This window comes from Stomoxys calcitrans, chromosome 1, assembly GCF_963082655.1.
Source record: "Stomoxys calcitrans chromosome 1, idStoCalc2.1, whole genome shotgun sequence".
Classification (NCBI taxonomy): Eukaryota; Metazoa; Arthropoda; class Insecta; order Diptera; family Muscidae; genus Stomoxys; species Stomoxys calcitrans.
Window position 1 is genome coordinate 36,311,428 of NC_081552.1, and position 8,427 is coordinate 36,319,854.

At 38.6% G+C, this 8,427-nt stretch overlaps 1 long non-coding RNA gene across 1 annotated transcript in view; it reads left to right on the top strand.

Moving 5' to 3' along the window:
• The window catches only part of LOC131994264 (uncharacterized), a 116,297-nt gene extending 107,993 nt beyond the window's left edge, over positions 1-8,304 (top strand). The window contains exon 3 of the long non-coding RNA XR_009396582.1: positions 8,260-8,304. This is a non-coding gene — a long non-coding RNA (uncharacterized LOC131994264). The remainder of the gene's footprint in view (positions 1-8,259) is intronic.
• Positions 8,305-8,427: the final 123 nt, after the last annotated feature.

The following is an 8,427-nucleotide window of genomic DNA, read 5'->3' on the forward strand; positions in this document are numbered from 1 at the left end:
CATGTTCATGTATATTTTTATACCCTCCACCAAAAGATGGGGGGTATACTAATTTCGTCATTTTGTTTGTAACTACTCGAAATATTCGTCTGAGACCCCATAAAGTATATATATTCTTGATCGTCGTGACATTTTATGTCGATCTAGCCATGTCCGTCCGTCTGTCTGTCGAAAGCACGCTAACTTTCGAAGGAGTAAAGCTAGCCGCTTGAAATTTTCCACAAATACTTCTTATTAGTGTAGGTCGGTTGGTATTGTAAATGGGCCATATCGGTCCATGTTTTGATATAGCTGCCATATAAACCGATCTTGGGTCTTGACTTCTTGAGCCTGTAGCGTGCGCAATTCTTATCCGATTGGAATGAAATTTTGCATGACGTATTTTGCTATGATATCCAACAACTGTGCCAAGTATGGTTCAAATCGGTCCATAACCTGATATAGCTGCCATATAAACCGATCTTGGGTCTTGACTTCTTGAGCCTCTAGCGTGCGCAATTCTTATCCGATCAGAATGAAATTTTGCACGACGTGTTTTGTTATGATATCCAACAACTGTGCCAAGTATGGTTCAAATCGGTCCATAACCTGATATAGCTGCCATATAAACCGATCTTGGGTCTTGACTTCTTGAGCCTCTAGAGTGCGCAATTCTTATCCGATTGGAATGAAATTTTGCACGACGTGTTTTGTTATTATATCCAACAACTGTGCCAAGTATGGTTCAAATCGGTCGATAACCTGATATAGCTGTCATATAAACAGATCTGGGGATTTGATTTCTTGAGCTTCTGGAGGGCGTAATTCCTATCCGATTTGGCTGAAATTTTGCATGACGTATTTTATTTTTACTTTCAACAACTGTGTCAAATAAGGTTCAAATCGGTTCATAACCTGATATAGCTGCCATATAAACCGATCTGGGATCTTGACTTCTTGACCCCTAGAGGTCGCAATTATTATCCGATATGCCTGAAATTTTGTACGATGGATCCTCTCATGACCATCAACAAACTCGTTTATTATGGTCTGAATCGGTCTATAGCCCGATACAGATCCCATATAAATCGTTATCTCTATTTTACTTCGTGAGCCCCAATGGGCGCAATTCTTATTCGAATTGGCTGAAATTTTACACAGGTCTCCAACATATAATTTAATTGTGGTCCGAACCGGACCATAGCTTGATATCGTTTTAATAGCAGAGCAACTCTTTTCTTATATCCTTTTTTGCCTAAGAAGAGATGCCGGGAAAAGAACTCGCGCTCCATGGTGGAGGGTATATAAGATACGGCCCGGCCGAACTTAGCACGCTTTTACTTGTTTGCTCATCCGCTTGTTCAAGTGTCATTAGGTCATAGGTGTTGCTGTTAACGCACCTTTAAAGCATAGAGTTTTCGTTTAATTTTTATGGCATAGATGCAAAAATACTCAATACGTTAATTAAACAAGTAAAAGCGTGCTAAGTTCGGCCGGGCCGAATCTTATATACCCTCTACCACGGATCGCATTTGTCAAGTTCATTGAGTGAATTTTTCAATATATATGACGGTACTTGTCATGGCTGTTAGAAATCATGGATACGAATTTCGCCCTCTAGAAGCCCAACAAATCTAGACCCAAGATCGGGTTATATGACAGCTATATCAAAACATGGACCAATTGTGCCCATTTACAATCTTGACCGACCTACGTTAATGGAAAGTATATGTTCAAAATTTCAAGCGCCTAGCTTTACTCCTTCGAAAGTTAGCGTGCTTTCGACAATTAGAGAGCTTTCAAGAATATATTGGGTTGCCCAAAAAGTAATTGCGGATTTTTTATATAGTCGGCGTTGACAAATTTTTTCACAGCTTGTGACTCTGTAATTGCATTCATTCTTCTGTCAATTATTAGCTGTTACTTTTAGCTTGCTTTATATACTTTATGGGGTCTTTATGCGGTCTCTTGACCATCCTCGTTCGGTTCCTTTGGAAGCTTTTATTTTTGCTGGTTTGACAGAAGTTTGGTATGTAGAATAAAATACGCCCGTCAACTAAATTTATTTGGTGTACATTTTTAGCAGAATCCATGGTGGTGGGTTCCCAAGATTCGGCCTGGCCGAACTTAGCCCGCTTTTACTTGTTTTTCCTTATGTTCACTGTGATTGCTATAACAATCGAATGGGATATGTTGGTTCGACAGATCATCATCCAATTAAAAACTTATTGAGAGGTTGTTTGAAAATATTTAATACCCTTAGCAATTAATACCATATATATATAAAATTTGTTCAAGGCAATTGCCATTAAAGCGAATGAACATTTTAAGCTGTATTCTATTAAGGATTTGTGTGTTTGTATTACTTTGTTTTGACAATAAATTAAAATGTTGCAGATAAGTAATTAAAGGACACTGAAAGGGCACTCGCTCGTTTGTAAAAAGTGCTGGAATTAGAATCAAAACTGAAAAATAAAATTTAAGAAAGCTTTCAATTGCTAACCTTAAAATACGAACAAGTAAAAGCGTGCTAAGTTCGGCCGAGCCGAATCTTATATACCCTCCACCATGGAGCGCATTTGTCGAGTTATTTTCCCGGCATCTCTTCTTAGGCAAAAAAGGATATAAGAAAAGATTTGCTCTGCTATTAGAGCGATATCAAGATATGATCCGGTTTGGACCACAATTAAGTTATATGTTGGAGACCTGTGAAAAATGTCAGCCAATTCGATGACATTTTACACAGCCCCCCTTTGGGTGCTCAAGAAGTAAAATAGAGAGATCGATTTATATGGAAGCTGTATCGGGCTATAGACGGATTCAGACCATAATAAACACGTATGTTGATGGTCATGAGAGAATCCGTCGTACAAAATTTCAGGCAAATCGGATATTAATTGCGACCTCTAGAGGCTCAAGAAGTCAAGATCCCAGATCGGTTTATATGGCAGCTAAATCAGGTTATGAACCCACTTGTACTTTATTTAACATAGTTGTTGAAAGTAAGAGTAAAATAAGTCATGCAAAATTTCAGCCAAATCGAATAGGAATTGCGCCCTCTAGAAGCTCAAGAAGTCAAGTCCCCAGATCTGTTTATATGACAGCTATATCAGGTTATGGACCGATTTGAACCATACTTGGCACAGTTGTTGGATATCATAACAGAACACGTCGTGCAAAATTTCATTCCAATCGAGTAAAAATTGCGCACTCTAGAGGCTCAAGAAGTCAAGACCCAAGATCGGTTTATATGACAGCTATATCAGGTTATGGACCGATTTGAACCATACTTGGCACAGTTGTTGGATATCAAAACAAAACACGTTGTGCAAAAATTCATTCAAATTGGATAAGAATTGCGCCCTCTAGGGGCTCTAGAAGTCAAGACCCAAGATCGGTTTATATGACAGCTATATCAGGTCACAAACCGATTTGACCCATACTTGGCACAGTTGTTGGATATCATAACAGAACACATCGTGCAAAATTTCATTCCAATCGGATAAGAATTGCGCACTCTAGAGGCTCAAGAAGTCAAGACCCAAGATCGGTTTATATGGCAGCTATATCAGGTTGTAAACCGATTTGACCCATACTTGGCACAGTTGTTGAATATTATAACAAAACACGTAGAGAAAAATGTCATTCCAATCGGATAAGATATGCGCCTTCTAGAGGCTCAAGAAGTCAAGACCCAAGATCGGTTTATATGGCACCTATATAACGGTTATAAACCGATTTGACCCATACTCGGCACAGTTATTGGATATCATAACAAAACACGTCGTGCAAAATTTCATTCCAATCGGATAAAAATTGCGCATTCTAGAGGCTCAAGAAGTCAAGACCCAAGAGTTTATATGGCAGCTGTATCAAAACGTGGACCGATATGGCCCATTTACAATACCAATCGACCTACATTAATAAGAAGTATTTGTGCAAAATTTCAAGCGACTAGCTTTACTTCTTCGGAAGTTAGCGTGCTTTCGGCAGACAGACGGACGGACAGACAGACGGACGGTCAGACGGACATGGCTAGATCGACATAATATGTCGCGACGATCAAGAATATATATACTTTATGGGGTCTCCGACGAATATTTCGAGTAGTTACAAACAGAATGATGAAATTAGTATACCCCCCATCCTATGGTGGAGGGTATAAAAAAAAGATACGAAATTGCAAAAATATTTTAAACCAAAATTGTGAGAAATTGAGGGATATAAAGGAGACCTTAAGTTTTTACTTTTTGTGGGAAAAAGTACAAAAATGGTACTTAATCAGAAGATCCTGAAAATTTTGGTTTTTCAAATTCTGCTCCATTTGGCACCATATAATATACTTTTTAAACCCTACACCACTACCGTGGTACAGGGTATTATAACTTAGTGAATTAGTTGGTAATACCCAAAAGGAAGAAATTGAGACCCATTGATAAGTATATCGATCGACTCAGATCGGTATATAAAGCTAAATCAGATGCGATTTAGCTTTGTCCGTCTGTCTGTCCATGTTAATTTGTGTACAAACTACAGGTCGTAATTTTCATTCGATCGTCTTCAAATTTGGTATGGGCATGTTTCTCGGCCTAGAGACGAAGTCTATTTAAATTGCAAACAAGTAAAAAGGCGTTAAGTTCGGCCGGGCCGAACTTTGGATACCCACCACCTCGGGTATATATTAAAACCATCTTTCATCAAAATTCGGTGACAATTTCACACTTTATGTCCCATAGTAGTTGTATCGAAATATGTTCCGACTAATAAGTACAGTAGCTATATCTAAAAATAAACCGATCTGAACCATATACGACATTGATGTCGAAAAGCCTAACGTAAGTCACTGTGTCAAATTTGAGTGAAATCGGATTATAAATGCGTTTTTTTTGGGGCCAAGACTTTAAATCGAGATATCAGTCTACTTGGCAGCTATATCTGATCCGATTAAAGCCAAGTTGCAGAGAAATGTCGAAGAGCCTAACACAAAGCACTGTCTCAAATTTCAGCGACATTGGACATTAAATGCGCCTTTTATGGGCCCAAAACCTTATATCGAGAAATCGGTCTATATGGCAGCTATATCCAAATTTGAACCGATTAGGGCCAAATTAAAGAAAGGATATCGAAGGCCCGAACTCAACTCACAGTCCCAAATTTCAGCAAAATCGGATAATAAATGTGGCTTTTATGGGCCTAAGACCCTGAATCGGCGGATCGGTCTATATGGCAGCTATATCCAAATCTGGACCGATCAAGGCCAAATTGACGAACGATGTCGAGGGGCTCAACGCAACTCACTGTGCCAAATTTCAGCAAACTCGGATAATAAATGTGGCTTTTATGGGCTGAAGACCCTAAATCGGAGGATCGGTCTATATGACAGCTATATCCAAATCTATACCGATCTGAGCCAAATTAACGAAGGTTATCCAAGGGCCTAACATAACTCACTATCCCAAATTTCAGCAAAATCGGATAATAAATGTTGCTTTGATGGGCCTAAGACCCTAAATCGGAGGATCGATGTATATGGCAGCTATATCCAAATCTGGACCGATCTGAGCCATATTGACGGAAGACGTCGAAGGGTCTAAGGCAACTCACTGTCTTAAATTTCAGCAAAATCGGATAATAAATGTGGCTTTTATGGGCCTAAGACCATAAATCGGTAGATCGGTCTATATGGCAGCTATATCCAAATCTAGACCGATCTGAGCCAAATTAACGAAGGTTATCCAAGGGCCTAACGCAACTCACTGTCCCAAATTTCAGCAAAATCGGATAATAAATGTTGCTTTTATGGGCCTAAGATCCTAAATCGGAGGATCGATGTATATGGCAGCTATATCCAAATCTGGACCGATCTGAGCCGAATTGACAAAGAATTTTGAAGGGCCTAAGACAACTTACTGTTCCAAATTTCGGCAATATCGGATAATAAATGTGGCTTTTATGAGCCTAAGACCCTAAATCGGTAGATCGGTCTATATGGGGGCTATATCAAGATATAGTCCGATATAGCCCATCTTCGAACTTAACCTGCTTATGGACAAAAAAAAGAATCTATGGAAAATTTCAGCTTAATATCTCTATTTTCAAAGACTGTAGCGTGATTTCAACAGACAGACGGACAGACGGACGGACATGTCTAGATCGTCTTAGATTTTTACGCTGATCAAGATCATATATACTTTATAGGGTCGAAAATGGATATTTCGATGTGTTGCAAACGGAATGACAAAATGAATATACCCCCATCCTTCGGTGGTGGGTATAAAAATCGGTTCAGATTTGGATATAGCTCCCATATATATGTTCGTCCGAGTTGCAGTAATACTGCAATAAAATGGTAATTTGTTAACCGATTTTCTGAAAATTTGTCAGGATTTTTTAATTTCTCTCCATATTACTGGTTAATTTTATAGAAATCAGTTCAGATATAGATATAGCTCTCATGTGTATATATAAAGGGTGATTTTTTTGAGGTTAGGATTTTCATGCATTAGTATTTGACAGATCACGTGGGATTTCAGACATGGTGTCAAAGAGAAAGATGCTCAGTATGCTTTGACATTTCATCATGAATAGACTTACTAACCAAAATCAGTGTTCGGTTCGAAATGTGTTCAAATTTTGACAAATTTTGTTCAACGATGAGGCTCATTTCTGGTTGAATGGCTACGTAAATAAGCTAAATTGCCGCATTTGGAGTGAAGAGCAACCAGAAGCCGTTCAAGAACTGCCCATGCATCCCGAAAAATGCACTGTTTGGTGTGGTTTGTACGCTGGTGGAATCATTGGACCGTATTTTTTCAAAGATGCTGTTGGACGCAACGTTACGGTGAATGAACACATTTCGAACCGAACACTGATTTTGGTAATAAAATTCAATGATTTGCAAGCGTTGCTCGTTAGTAAGTCTATTCATGATGAAATGTCAAAGCATACTGAGCATCTTTCTCTTTGACACCATGTCTGAAATCCCACGTGATCTGTCAAATACTAATGCATGAAAATCCTAACCTCAAAAAAATCACCCTTTATATCGCCCGAGAGCCACTGCAAGCTTATTGTATGACCAATCTTGCCAAAACTTTTGCACAACGCTTTCCTCGATGACTATCTCCCTATCTGAGAAGTTTGCTCGAAATCGATTCAGAATTAGATATAGCTCCCATATGTATGTTCGTCAGATTTTAGGTATTTTGCAATAATGTTGCCGAGGTCCATCAAAATTGGTTCAGAATTGGATATAGCTCCCACATTGTACTTATAGGGTAGGTATAGGGTACTATACAGTGGGCACCGCCCGTTTTTAGCCCATCCTTACAGGTTAATACAGTAATTTTTGAGTAATTTTTGGTCTAATCATAATGAAATGGCCTACCTCTGTGAAAATTTCCCACATTGCCACGTTTTAAAATTCTTTTTGTTACACTGAAAAATTTTACTATGAATTTAATTGATTTTAAATTTTTCCTCATTACCATTTTTATACCCACCACCATAGGATGGGGGTATACTAATCTAGTCACTCCGTTTGTAACACCTTGAAATATTGATCTGCTCATCCATAAAGTGTATATGTTCTCGATCCTCTCGACATTCTGATTCGATCTAGCCATGTCCGTCCGTCTGTCGAAATCATGATAGTGGTCGAACGCATAAAGCTAGCCACTTGAAATTTTGCACAGATACTAAATATTGATGTAGGTCCGTAGGGATTGCAAATTGGCCATATCGGTTCATATTTGGATATAGTTTCCATATAAACCGATCTCCCGATTTGACTTTTTGAGCCCTTGGAAGCCACAATTGTCATCTGATTTGGCTAAAATTTTACACTTAGTGTTCTGTTATTACTTCTAACAACTGTGCCGAGCACGGTCCTTATCGATCAATAACCGGATATAGCTCCCATATAAACCAATCTCCCGGTTTGACTTCTTGAGTCCTTACAATTTCAGTTCGATTTGGCATGCGGTGTTCTGTTACGACTTCCAACAACTGTGCCAAATACGGTTCAAATCGTTCTATAACCTGCCATAGCTTCCATGTAAACCAGTATCTAAATCATCCTTGTTCCTCGTTCCTAGAAACTTTAATTTTTGGTGGTTTGACAGATGTTTGGTATGTAGAATGAAACTATGCCCTTCAACTTAATTTATTTTGTGAAAATATTTAGCAGAATCCATGGTGGTGGGTTCTCATGATTCCGCCCGGCCGAACTTGGCACGCTTTTACTTGTTTAGTTTAAAACCTATTTTCTCTTATTTACAGAAATTGAACTGGACTAAATTTCGATATATGCCCTACAAAACCGGTGTGAGTACATTTTATTATGAAAATTTAGATTTAAGTAGAAATTAAAAAAAAAAAAAAACGACCCACCCCCAAACCCACACAAAACAGATATGCTTACCAACTGGGACCAGATGGGTATCAAAT